We start from the raw sequence: 13,891 nt of genomic DNA, 5'->3' as shown, positions 1-13,891 counted from the left end.
TGTATCGTATTTTAATGGACCCTCTGGCTCAATTTACTGTTTTGGAGCGTTTTCCACCGAGCATAAGCCAATTTCAGTCCATACACTTCACTCAGTGCTGTTAATGATGAAATGATTGTTGAGGTTATTCATTGGCTAGAGGTGTTCCTTCACTGCTCCCATGTGCCCATGCTGATGAAATATCAAGGTAGTGTTCACATTTTAAGCTATTTCAAGTTTTAGACTTGGTGATATCTACATACAGGTCTGTAGTCATAGACCCCTTATCTAAAATTCACACTGCCAATTTAAATCAATAACCCAAAGGGACATATGATTTTTTTTTTTTAGTTGCCACCACACACTCAATTTAAGAATCTTTTTTTTTTTTTGCTAAAATGTGTAAAGTTCAGAACTTAAAGCCTTCATTCACTCTGAAATGTGTTTTGCTTATTGTCACTTCACTTCAGTGTTTGACTTTCACTATGCAAAATGATGCATGTGCAGAGTTTAACACTATTAGACTGTTTTCACATTCACAAAACTGCTTTCTGCTTACCTTTCAATTGAGTTGCACGCATCACATTGTGACGTCACAACTCGTTTGAAAGACAATCATGATCTGGTTTGCATGTTCAAAGATTCTGAGGTTTCCATTATGAGGAATAGATGTCATTTAACAAGGTCATTAAGCTCTTCACTTACCTTTCATGTCAGACATTATTCAAATCAGAGTATTTTTATATATCTTAAACCTTTAATTAATGCCTACATAGATTGTATAATGTTTGTGAACTTGGCAGAATATTATTATTATTAGCAATAACATACAAAAATAAAAAGTTTGCCGTTCATTAAATTTTACAATAATTTATAGATATCAGATTTGTTTTTAAAGGCAAGGTCTTTAACATGGGAGAAACTAGCAGGAGGAGCTAGATTTCAAAAGTATCCAACTGGAAATATCCCACCCCCTCACTTCCCTCTCTAAAGCTACTCCCCCACAACACAGAAATGCAGGCAGCCGACTAGTGCTGGAGGAAGAGTCCCTAATAGTGATGAGAAGATTGGTTGCCATCGCCACGGCTCTGTGGTCTGGTCAAATAACAACTCTGTTAAATGCCACAATCATATAAACACAAGCAAAACAGCCATCGCAAATGCAATGTTACCTGTACCTCACAGCTACTGCTCTCTCAGCTCAGAGGCCGAACTTTGAGCTAACAGGTTAGCTCCATGGATGTATGGTTCGCCCTCTAAATGACCATCTGTCTCGGTGCACAACTTTAAGTTGCTGCTGTGGTATCTGGTATGTGCATTTAGTGTTTCCTTTCATCATCTGCACATCATCGGTACCTGAGGAGTCACAACACTGCCTTTTCTTCATTGGCTCAGTGTGTGTGTGCTTTCTTCTGAGTAACTGCATCTTAAATTTGAGCTGCTCTTTCCCTACAATTCTTGTGTGACTAACTCACTAGCTTGCTCACATGCTGCTTGGCTGCCACTCATCTAGAGTTGGAGTTGGAGTCTCGCAACATGCGTGGGTCACAGCAAAAATAGTGAGTGAAAATGAGCTGTGATAGTCATATTGACATCATACCCACAGTATTAGACACCTTTCACCACAGTTTCAATGTCTGTACCTGGAAAATATGTCACAGACTTGGAAAAAAAAAAGTGTAAGCCCAGTGGTTCAGTGAGGTAGAGGTAAGCAGTGTGGCCCTGCTTGGATGATTGGATGGGTAGGCCAGCTGTATAATGATTGAACCCCACCCCTAAAGTACCTAAGGCTGCTCCTGGCTGATGTCCAGTCACAGAAAGGTTGAGTGGACAAAACAGGACTTTACCTAAGCGGAGACCATGTGTGTCCACATCTTTACAGAGAGCTGGCTTCATCTCAGAACCCTGGATCAAGCTCAACAGGCGTACTGCCAGGCTCAAGTAAGAACAAGGGGATATAATAATAAATATTTAAATAATGACTATTTGAATGTTTGAAAATCATGACCCATCCCGAAATGTCACCCAAGTGAATGTTACAAAATGAATGTTGCACAATATGTTTAGTAAAAAATATTAAATATCAGCCCTAGAAATCAACCCCCATGTATTTATACAGTTTTAACAGAAACAGGAACAACATAGCAAATAATTTCTTTTCCGTAATATTTTCAGCAAGACCCCGTGTGTTATAAAGGGGCACATTGTATATCATAAAAACAGCTATCACAGCTTAAGACATCTCTGTAGCATGTAAGTTTACATGAACATCTGTCCTGCATTGCCAAAGTTATGCTCTGGTCATGCTGTGTCCTCGGAGATGCAAATTTGGTTTGACATTGATCATGATAGTGGATCTGAGGGTTGTTTTCTCATGAGCCAATCTTAACTTTTCTTAAAGGGTGGCCTTCACAGAGGTTTTTTTATATCTCCTTTATCTGGCCATTCTACTCATTGCCAGCTGGGAGAAGATGACTCGGTGTGGGAGGCAGCCTTCTGTCATTCTGACACAGTGGTTGTTCTTGATGAGCCTTACTGCTGGTGCTGTTTGTCTCTTAAAATATGCTGGCATTTGTCCTACTGCTCTCCCTTAAAATGTCAAGGCTTCTCATCACTTGTGGAACCCTTCAAAAGGCTTGAAATGCTACAACTCCATGTCTGTTTACAGTGCGTTTGGGTGGGATAACCACTGTACAGCAAAAGCAGTTCTTGCCATGGAACAGCCTCTCACAAAATGTGAAGAATGTGCTTTTTTATTTGCTTGACTTTTTTTCAGTTACAGTTTACAAGTCATTGGTTAGCAGCTCTGAGGCTCCTCTGAAAGGGAAACTCAGTTAAGGTTTGTTCCTGTTTTGTGTTGTTGGCTTGTCTGTCAACAGATTTTTGTTGTTGTTTCTTTTGTTTTTTGGTTGCTTGTTTGTAAGAGGTCCAAAACACCAAGCATAGTCGCATCAGCTAATATGAAGACAGCTCTTTGAAACATAGAAACTGTTCAAAGCAATTTTTTTAGGGCTCACATGAGCTAAATCAAGATAGACAAGGAAAAAAAAAGAAGTATCAAAGAACTACAGTGAAAGTTCTAAAAGTCACAGTACCACCTTAGTTTCAATGAAAGGAAAAAGAGTATAGGAAATTAATCCTTTTCTTACAGTCTATTAAACTGTTCTAATAAAAAACTTCTCAATAAAATGAAAAAGCCTTTCCTTCAGTACACTGAACTCATCGACAATGAGTAAAAATGAACCAAATCACCAACCCTTTTATCTTGACCAACTGACCAAGTCCGTTGTTTGACTTGACTTAAGAGGTTACATTATCAATAAAGTAGCCTGGGGCCACTAAGTGCCTGGCAGTTAGAGTAATCAAAAACCCTCACCCATATGACCAAGCCTTGGCTTGTTACCAAGCACCACATGTAGGCCAAGGATCCCTCCTTTTGATCTACATGCACCTTGATGTTGTCTGGGACAACCATCTCTGCAGTGCAGCCTGTGAGATAAACTAGTGGGACGCTCTGATCACTTCACTGAGCCAGGAGGACAAGAACTGAGGTATTTCAGAAGGCAGATGAAGGAAGTGAAACTGAAAAAAAGATGTTCTGATGAAGAAAGAGGTGGAATTATTTTCTGTAATGACACTTCTCAACTTGAAAAACAATATTTTCCCTAAATAAACCAATGCGCATCTCTCCAAGGTGCCAGTTAAGTTGCTCACATGAAAGGAGTTTAGGATTAAAAATTAATTCTTATTCTAAAAGCAGTGACAGAAAATGATATTCATATGCATTATCATCTTGAATTATCGCCTCTTTCACGGTTGCAAACAGATCAGGGGTAAAAAACATTGCAGATGGGGTGTGAGGGGGTAATCCCCTGGAAGAAAAAGTTGTATTTTTAATGACTAAATGCATCTGGCGTACTGGGAAGAGTTAATTGAAAGATTTGTCTAATGTTACAGTAACATTGTATGAGCAGGTTAAATATGAAGACCTCCTTATCTCTAAGACAAAAACTTTGACAAAAAGGAAAACTGAATAGTTTAGCTATCATCTATTGATATTACAGTCTTCCACTGCATTTTGGGAGATGGTAATTCATGTTAATCACACCCCTCACTTTCTGCAAGTGGCTCTCTGTTTTACATTGGCCAGCGGTGCATGTGAGCCTTTGCTGGCATAACTGATTAACTCCATGCATAGAGTGCACTTGGCAAAACCTTTTATATCTACTTCTTTTTAGGAAGTGAGAGGGGGAAAGGTTTGTTTCTCCTCTCTCACTTCAATGACGGAGTCCAACTTGGACCAGTTTCAGCTCAAAATACACTTGCATCCAGCTTCCACCTGCTTCACCTGCAGCGCATCACCTTCCCCTCATTCTTTCACTCTGAAAACAACAAGAACCAACACAAAACATTACTTTGTAACATCTAGCATAACCTATACTATTGTAGCTTGTCCACTTACTCAGACTCAGGCGTCTGTGGACCACGGACATATTAAACACTAACCTGCTTGTAAGAGACTTTTCCAAAACAACAATCCATAACATCAGAGAGATTAAATTTAAAGTATCATGGTTAGGCGTACATGTAATATGGGAGTTGTCAACATCTTTCTAGTTGTAATGTTAGCGGCCCTGAACCTCAGTAGGTAGAGCTTCAAGCGTGCACCTTGTTCTTGCGGTCTCATGAGGAGGCTCCAAAACGTGTTCCCAAAAAAGTTCTGATGCACATAAATGGAATTCTGTGTTCTTAAGAAAAAAGCCAACTTTTCATGGATCTACAACTATCCCAAAGCTGGAGACCCTCATGCTGTTTGTAACCTTGAATTTTCACTTTCACACATTTCCCAGTTTTCCAGGGAAAGAAGGTCTAATGTCTCAGCCTTGGCATTTTGCCTCTCAGAAACCTTGCTTTTTCATCTCTGCTCTCCCACACATTCCCGCCTTTATCTCCACTGTCTTTAAGTTCAAGAGTGAAGGCAATATTAGGCTTCATATACTACTAACTTAAATCAGAAAAAGTAATATGACAATTGTTATTGTGAATTCTTGCTAAATATTTGTGCAGAAAGAATTTTCATAGGGGTTTGTGTGGAGTCTACAAGGTTTAAGCCAGAGTAAACACAAATGGAACATTTTAATGTCACTGCACAGGAATACTGTCATTTTATCTCGAAGCTTAACAAGTTAATGTCATTGAGCACAGAATATCAAATCTCCCTTTCAAAAAAAAAACAGTTTTACAGAAATGTGCATTTTGTAGACTCCAATTTCAGTAGGTTTAAACAAGGCAAGGGCTAGAAAAAAAGTACAGAATGCAGGTGTTAAATGTTGCAGCGTTCTTATCGGTGACATTTTTGTCTGGCAGTCATTCATGGCCTTCTTGGTGCCTGCTCCTGCTGGAACGAAATTCAGTCCTTCGAGAGGGTGGACTAAAACAGGGAATGACCTAACAATAAGGAGGGCTTTATTGAAACTCATAATGTTGTAATTGTCTATAATACATAGGCTCAAACCAAATGCACCATGTAATTGTCTACATCAAACAAACTGAATGGATGAGAATGGAGTGATATCCATGAGGTGCTGAGGTTTTATGGGCTTTTTCGGTATAATGGCCATAGTCTCAAACTCTTTGTTACCTTTGTTACGATCTTTACATCAGGTTAGGAATATTTGTTTTTTTTTGGTTATTTCTTGATTTGGAACATGTTTGCTCCATACAAACACAAAGTTAAGGTTAGGATTATCAGCTAAAATGCATGCAGCTGTACTTATCTGTGCTGACCTTCTGTAACGTCTGGTCATGTAGATAACTTATGACTGGCTTATGATAAGAAAAAATATAATTGGGGTTTTATTATTTCTTCATTTGATTTAATTGATCATTTTTTTCTTTATTAGAGAAACTGACATGTTACAGTTCATGAAGACTATGCCTCTCTGGTTGCCTTTTTTGATAGATCATTCTTACTAGTAGCACAATACCACAAGGAATCTGTCTAGGACCCTTCGTATTTGCTAATTGTATTGTTGACTGCATATTGGTGATTCGATATTGTAAAATCCACTATTACGTATCTAAGAAGTGAACTGAACAGAAACTGGAAGTCAGTTGTGGAACAAAGAAGGACAACAACAAATTTAACAAATAAAGCTTTTCACATCATTCTGGTTGGGTTGAAATGATCTGATAACGCTTCTCCACAAAAACCTGACCCTACATGAACAGGATCTCTCCCAATAGGTCTGTGGGCTTTTCAGGATGTGTAGGGGTATTTTAGGTCTTGAGATGATACATGTGTAAACCAAATTTGGTACAGGTAGGTCAAATGTAAGAGTGGGGATTCAGTTTTAGGAGTTACCGATATAGTTTGAGACCCATATTTTCACTACTTCTGATGTGCAAAGTTTTGTGAGTTTTCGAACACAGTACCCCCTAATTTGCGATTCATTAGAGAGAATAATAATTCCTTGCATTACAATCAAGCCTTCACACCTCTCGGTGCTGGGGGTCCAATAACATGAAAGTGGTCATGTGATGAGTCTTCTGTTTGAACATGTGCCTCCAACAATCACATTAAGATATTACAAATATCTCAGAACAAAGTAGCCCTCTATGCTGAGAGCACATGACATGCATAAACATCTTGGCTCTTGGAACTATTTAAAGTAGAGGTCTTTCTGTTACTAAGGTCCTGCAAATCCTATAGAAACTTAATACACCTATACAGTAAAATAAGTAAATGGGCTGGTGTCATGTGTGTTGGAAAGAGGTTTTATATTATTATGTGGTGTATGGCTGGAAAAATAGCCTGTGTTTTGATGAAGCTAACTGATATCAATGAAAGCTTTTCAGAGGATTAAAAAAAACTAATCTGAATGATATCTTTCTCTGAAAGACACAATTGGTTTTAAGAAGAAACCCAATGAGGTCAGTCTGACACTGCATGGAATGTACTCTAGTACAACAGAGATACGACTCATAGATGACTATTTACAAGGTCTGTTAATGGATCAAAAACCATTTTCTTATGCATGTCATAAATATTTTTTCCTGCGTATTGCTAGAATTGTTAATTGTAAAGCGATTACTAAGAAGAATATCATCAGTGAAGTTTCCATCAATTTACAGGTGTCGACTCTGCAGTCACTGATTGTGATTTATGTTCCCAAGTCCAGCATCGCATGGGAGCACCTGTCTGGCAGTCAAAACAAAAAGAATAACCAAAAAGCTTCTTTTTTCTCATACCATTTTCTAAATATTATCATATCCATATTTGTATTGTCGACTACTCAGTTTTTTGTCTTTCTTGAAATTTGTTTTCCTTCTCAGCAGACAATACAAACTGCTTATCTACAAGCAACATTATGCAGATTCAGTCACAACTGTCTTTTAGTCTGGGTGATAGCTGTCAGTAATGTGCTTTGTCTAGCCTTTGTATTCTGTACTCTTATGACATAAAGCTTTTCATGTGTCATATCATGGATTAATGGAAAAAAATATTGTTTACTGTTTATTGCTAAATATGTATATGTATCACATGTGTAGTTAATTTTGATAAAATTATTTTATTGGTTGAAATAATGCACAGTATGAGGCAGGGTTCTAAACATTGTTAGCTTTACTGAAATCACAGTAACAATGGCTTTTCTTCAAAACTTAAGTCTGACAATCTGACTTTTCTTGTAACCAGTATCTAGTGGCTAAAAGAGGAATTTCACCATAATGACATAATATGTACCAATTGTACCAGTTGTACATGCAGACAAGTGCAGAGACTTTGTTAACCCCACATTATTGCCTGTGTCTAATACCAGGACAGACGTATTCATGCTAAATAACAGGGCATAAATGAGATCAAAATGTATGGTCCACATTTGAAAATGACCTTATTGCATATCTCTAACACAGATGCAGTTGAAAATTAATCATAGATACTGTTCAGATACTTACACAAATACTTTGCCCATCAAACTGGTAATTTAACTACAGACATCAGGACTTTGTTAATGATTTCCATGCATTAAAATCTATTGCATCCTTCTTGCTGCTGTTTTGTGGTTCACTTTGTAACCCATGCAAACAATAATTCGAATCAGCAGGAAATGGGACAGGAGTTTTAATTTCCTGCTTCTCCAAATGCAGAGGTGTGAAGGATCTGAATTCAGAGTGACTTGACTGTAGAGTGTCGAATACAGGACCTGTCAAATTATTGTGATGGTGTAAGCACATGAAGCCTTACAAACTGTATGCCAACATTTAAGTCAGTGACATTTCGGTTTTTCCTTTAGTCAACTGAGATTTTTAAGTACCGTGGTAGGTTTTTTAAGATTCTTTTTAAGAAGCAATTTTGTTGTTTTGCAGACTTGACAGAAATGTGGAGAGGGATATGAGTTAATGAAGTTAACACATATTCTAAAAAAAAGTCCATGTTGTATGAAAGTCAAATATTACATTAACTTTGCATGTAAGCTGAGTATGAGGAGGTCCTCTGTTTTCTAATTCAACTTGAAGGTTCAAATTTATCATTCAAAAACCAACTTGAACTGCAGGTCTGTAACTTTGAGCAGGCAGCATTTATATTTTCACATCTTGCACATTTAATCAAGAAGCTGAACATATATTATAGGAGGTTTTACAGGCCAAAACATCATTGTTATGAGCCGACTAAGCAGCTGCCACCAGGGGGCCCTCAAACTCGTGCATCATTCACTGAATTGACCGATTGTCTTACTTGGCAACTGCATTTATTTACATACATGTAATTTGTAATAAAAGACTTTGAGAGTTTGAATTTGTGTATTTGATACTTAAAATGCATTATTTAATGTTATTGTCAAATAAGGCATATTTTTATCCACAGGTTTAAATTGTAGGAAAAGCTGTGCAACACTTATCCTAATCACAGTCTTTGGCTAAATACAAGTGAATCACATGGCATGTCCTCTTGGGTCCATCGCAAGCCTTGTGAACTACAGTACTTCATTTGTGTTCCTCCTGACCAATAGCTCGAGGAAAGAAACTGCTTTACTGCTCCATATTCATTCAGCTAGGGAGATCTCCTGTCTGTGTCCTTGACCAGGGAAACATAACGGTTGGGAGGCTCTGATAATCCAATATCTGACTCATTCTGTGTACTGTCCGCTCACCCGTACAATATTTGAGACATCTGTGGAATGCTTGACTTTTTCTCTGCAATACTGGACTATTGAATGGAAAGTGGGTAATTATCATATGGGACACTTCAGTAGCATGATTATTTTATAGAAACTTGTGTAACTCAGTAAAAAAAATCTGTTGTAGCATTGCTACATTTAGGTGTTTCATAGTGGTCAATCTTATCAGCTAGAAATGGCCTGCTTTGTCGTTCAAAAGAGGATTAACGACAACAGAAACTAATGGAGGCTCTCAGCCCTGAAGTCCAGTTACACAGAGCCCATTTATACAGTTTTATTTTTATTCTAGTCGTAAACTGATGGAAAACTGGGTCTCTGTATCATCTGCTCATCCTGTTATTTAATTCAATTGATGAAACAATAATGAGCAAAAATTAGAATGATTGTTTGTTTTTTTAGGGTAAATTGGGTAACTTTAATATAAAATGTGATTTTTGTTATGCTGTTATTTGGTTTTGTACACATTCAGGATGCCACGTAGTACTGTATCACTTTGATTATTAAAGTGCAAATTCAAAGCAGGGTATGCAACTTATTTTACAGTTTTGTCATATTTGTTGAAATTCTCATATCAGCCTGACAAAAAGCAATAAATCAAATGGTTTGACAAAACAAAGAAAGAAATCTGGTGTCTGTGGCTGTCACAGGCCTCTAATAATTTGCCTGTCCACCCACGTACCTTCTTGTATCTCTCCGTGCGACCGCTACCCGTGCACTTGACTTGAGTCCTCTGCAAGGCCTGGCAGACTCATCGCTAAAGCACAAGAATGGCAGAGAAAGGGCAGCCAAAATTTGAGAAGCAGTCACCCAGCACGAAGCACACACCCATTGAGCCGAAGACGGTAAAGAAAGCGATTCAAATTTGTGTACCACGACAAACTGTCGTTTAGTGAGCTAACCACACATCCACGGAGCTAACCCATGAGCACAAAGCACACCCTCTGTGCCAAGTGAGCAGAAACTGTGAGTTGCAGGTAAAGTTACATTCATGATGGCTGTTTTGCTTGTGTTCATATGGTTTTGGCACTTAACAGAGCTGTTTATCTGTTAGACTAAAAAGCTGACAAAGGTTGTCAGTCAGTGGTTGTGTACAGAATGAATAAGGGATCCAGCTGTGGCCGCCACAGAGCTGTCTTCTCTGTGGTGGACTTGACCTCAAGCATTAGTCAGGTTCATGTGTTGTGAGTGGCTCTGGAGGGAAGTGTAGGATATTTTCACTTTGATACCTCTCTGATGTCACAGACCCTGCCTTTAACAGCAGACTACTGCTTTTCCATTAAAAACAATAGAAGAGTAAATACATGCCAGGCTGACCCTGATGACCCATGATGTAATCAAGTTAACACAGCTAAAAGTAATAATATTGATGGTGAGGGCTCCCAAATCAAATTTTGCTCAGAGGCTTGGCCAGGCCCTGTTGGTCAATGAACCATGGAGAGGTTGATTAGTTTAAAACAAATAATGTGAGTTTGGAAGTGTGTCAGGAAACTTGTTTGATGGAATCCTCTGTTTAGTGGTTGATCCTCCCACACAGAACCGGAGTCTAAGTGAGGTCATCTTAACACATAAAATACATTCAAAATTGTGTTGGGCTTAAAAAAAAAATTATCTAAGATTAGAAGTGTGGCGTGTTAGCCAGCCCGTTCAGAGAGGAAACAAAAAAGGAGTTGACTGAGAAATTGTAGTTAAATGTAGTCAAGGAAGAACAAAGACAAGTGATTTGTCACGTTATCAAAAGTCACTTTCACAAATAAAAGTTCCACCTATCTCTTTGTGAGGAATGACAGTAAATGTCTGACTAGAATGTGAAAAGTAGTTGGGATTTCTTTCACCCTCTGTCTGTTAGAGAAAAATTTATTTTCCTGTTCACTATTTGAGCATTTAAAGGCACAGGGTTCTGGTTCTGGCTCTGGCAAATGCACACAGTTTATTACAAAATAGAAGTTTAAATATATGAACAAGCCTAAAAGGTTTGTTTTGACAGTAGCAGCCAAAGTTAAAGAAAATCTCTCCAGCAGGAAACTTCATCCCAAGTTTTCTCCATTTGACAGACACATAAACACCTTCACCTTTGCCAGATTTTGCTCAGAATATGCCATGACCTCAAATATAACCTTGGTACTTGGTAATTGAAAAAGTAATCTGAACAAACAAATCTGAACCTCCTGCCAGCAACATGGTCCTTTCACATGCTCAGCTGTTTGCTCATGAGTTTGTGATTTACAAATTAATAGCGCTTGTTTCCTCCTCTTTCACAATAAATGCAAGGCATAGGAACCCATCTTACTCTTATTTACGCCTTTCATGCAGACAGTATGTTACCCATCGAAATCATCTACTCAAACAAAAACCTCTTCCTCAATCAAGAATCACTACATGAGATACGACTGAACATAATAATGATGTTCATCCAGTCGCTGAAAAAGTAATTATGTGAGCTCAGTCGTGTTTTTATTTGAATGACTTTTTTAGTAGCAGACAGGGACCCAGTAATCCTCCTTCAGCCACGTTTCTACCTCAATTAACGATCTCTTCCAAAAGGATGCTTGGCTCCTCCAAGCACAAGTCAGAGTGACATTGAGAGTGCAACATCCACAATGAACGAGGTCACGCTGCACCACTGAGCAGGAAAGGCAGTGCTTAGGTACTTTGCTTTTCTGCAACATCGACTTATATGGCAAATTATTTGTATTTCATCCAGCCATTGTTGAAATACGGCGACGTAGGGAAAAAACAAAGCATATCTCACCAGAATATTTAAAATAAACTCTTCCCCAGCGTGTTTTCCACTATCGACATGAAGAAGGTGAACCTGACCCTCTCACTATTGTTCGATGCAGCACTCCATCACTACACAGTACTCAACCCAGTGTATGATTGGTCTTACTAACAAAGATTAGCCTGATGTAACTTTTACCTCTGTGCACCTCTATTGTTGTCCCAAAACTATTAAAAAAAACATCAGTGAGCCACACTGTCACACCAGCTCTAGTTTATTTTGACTCAATCATATATTCACTGTGCAGGTGCTACGCCAAATGTATATTAATCCTTATCAACACTGCTAACCGTACTGCCACCAGGTCCAAAAGGTCACGTCAGATCATTTGTTTTTGCAGATTATCATACAAAGGCAAGACCCCATGTTTCTGCTATGATACTTGGTCACACATTGAAAGATGTTGATGGTCTATACACGTCTCTCTCTAGCAAACATGTGAGTAATATTACAGAAACAGAACATGCTTACCCCTGGGAGAGAACTGCCACGATGGTTAGAGTCATATCCATTTTATACACACTGGAAAGAAGAAGCTAGAACACAGGAAGTAGTTACAGCTGTTACACTCTGAGACCCACCAAACAAGAGGGAATTTCAAACTATACTGAAAATGACCTCATTTGTCATTTTAAGGGCTTGTCACACTACTGCCAACCAGAATTTGTCTCTCAGTAAAGCGGCCATAATCATTTTTTTTATAACAATGTATCAAACGACAATATCTGGGGTCTTTTGTTACTTGTGATTATACACCTGCACAGCATTTAGAATTCCAGCAGCTCCATTTGGCTTTAAGAAGCTTTAAAGTGTGTTTGAGCTCATTCACTTAGCTGTTCAGCCTGCAACTTTGTTGGTTTGGTTTACCCCTCCCTCGCAATGTCCTTTTTGGCTGCAGCAGGCAGCTGGTTTAAGCCAAAATGCTCTAAAATCCCACCAACACACGGAGTAAAGAGTTTAGTCTTGATCGGACAGGTAATAATTGGAGATGTAAAGACTTTTCTGTTATAGTACCAGTGATGCATGAAAGCACACAGTACCCAGAACAATTACAGAATGTGCCAATATTATTAGGGGGTTGGGGGGGGGGGGGGGGGGGGGGGGGGGGGGGGGGGGGGTTATCCTTTTTTTACTGGATGAAGGAAGGATAGTCTACATTTTTTGGAAGAGCAGGGAGGTCCTCTACTACTTTTACATTGTAATATAATAGTCATCCTGTGAGATTCATTGGGAAAAAAGAAAAGAAAGAAATGAGGCTTAGCGGATGTGAAATCATGCTCACTCATTATTCACATTCTCACAACCTCTCTCAAACTTCTCCTGCTTCCAACTCACCAGACTGTGGGGGCGTTTCACTCTTTTAGTTTAACCAGATGATTGGCTCGTGAAGGTCGAAGCACGAGCTGTCAAAGTTTAAAAAAACTGTTACTCTTTCTGCTGCTGTCAGTTGTCATGTCAGTCTAACCAGCGCGACCCTCCTCCACCTACAGTCCTTCCACTGTGCTCATCAGAGGTCCTGCTCCACATCACATCCACCCAGGCTTCAGCTGCTCTTCCTCCCTTCACCACCACCAGTGTCTGGACTCCATTGGGGGAAAAACAAAAAAAACATGCTGATCACTCCTTAAAGGAATGTTGGTATTTTTTGAAGTGTGGTTGTATGATGTACTCACCAATAGTCGGTGTATCACTTCCAATAGATTGTGGTCAGCATGCCCCCAGCTTGGAGGAGCTGGCAGGAGTCCCAGCACAAACGCTTAGTTAGCAATGTACTGGCCCAACCAAAAAAATCTAAATGTGTGACAAATGTGACAAAAACAGTAATTTTACCTCTCAGAACACGGGAGTTTGCAGTGCTATCACATTACTTCGGTTCTGAACTAACCATTTAAAATACCAAAGTCGCACCAGTAAGACACACAAACTCAGACAAACTAACTTCCTTTGTTCTGTG

The sequence above is a fragment of the Pempheris klunzingeri genome, chromosome 14 (genome assembly GCF_042242105.1).
Source record: "Pempheris klunzingeri isolate RE-2024b chromosome 14, fPemKlu1.hap1, whole genome shotgun sequence".
Classification (NCBI taxonomy): domain Eukaryota; kingdom Metazoa; phylum Chordata; class Actinopteri; order Acropomatiformes; family Pempheridae; genus Pempheris; species Pempheris klunzingeri.
This window is presented reverse-complemented; position numbering follows the sequence as displayed.